This window comes from Pteropus medius, unplaced genomic scaffold (genome assembly GCF_902729225.1).
Source record: "Pteropus medius unplaced genomic scaffold, Ma_sr-lr_union100, whole genome shotgun sequence".
Taxonomy (NCBI): Eukaryota; Metazoa; Chordata; class Mammalia; order Chiroptera; family Pteropodidae; genus Pteropus; species Pteropus medius.
Window position 1 is genome coordinate 567,052 of NW_024353788.1, and position 632 is coordinate 567,683.

At 43.5% G+C, this 632-nt stretch overlaps 1 pseudogene; it reads left to right on the forward strand.

Moving 5' to 3' along the window:
• Nucleotides 1–262: 262 nt before the first annotated feature.
• Nucleotides 263–381, forward strand: LOC120593412 (uncharacterized; annotated as a pseudogene).
• Nucleotides 382–632: the final 251 nt, after the last annotated feature.

A 632-nucleotide genomic window follows, 5' to 3' on the forward strand; every position in this document is an offset into this window, starting at 1 on the left:
TAATTATTAGACAACAGGCCCGGCAGCTGGAAGATGAGCAGACTCACTGCTAAAAAGGATTTGGGTGAGGCCCAGAGAGCATCCATTATAGTGGGTCCATTTTGGGTGTGTCAGATTTGAGGTGGCAAAGAAATAAGGTATTGACATATGACTAGTGGGAAACTTGACATATGAGATAGGGGCTCACATGGAGGAATAAGACTAGCTATCTAGATATTGGACTTGGCACACAGGTGATAGTTTCAACAAGAAGGAATGAGCTCTCTATGGCCACGCTACCTTGAACAAGCCTGATCGCATCTGATCTCAGAAGCTAAGCAGAGTCAGGTCTGATTAGTACTTGTATGGGAGACCACCTAGGAAGACCAGGTGCTGTAGGCGTAAAAAATAAGAGATTGTAAGCTGACAAGGTCCTTGCAATCTATGAGGTCAACCAAGGGTTGCCTCGCTTAAAAAAAAAAAAAAAAGAATGAGATCTTTGAGGGCTACAGATCGGGGAGCCAGCCATTGAAAGGTAAGTTGGTTACACCCTAGGTGGGTAAGAAAAGAGGAACCAGTGAATAAAGCAAAGGAGAGATGAGTAGAAAAGTATGTTTGTGTTGTTGACCTTACATTATGCCTGGAAGTCAAGA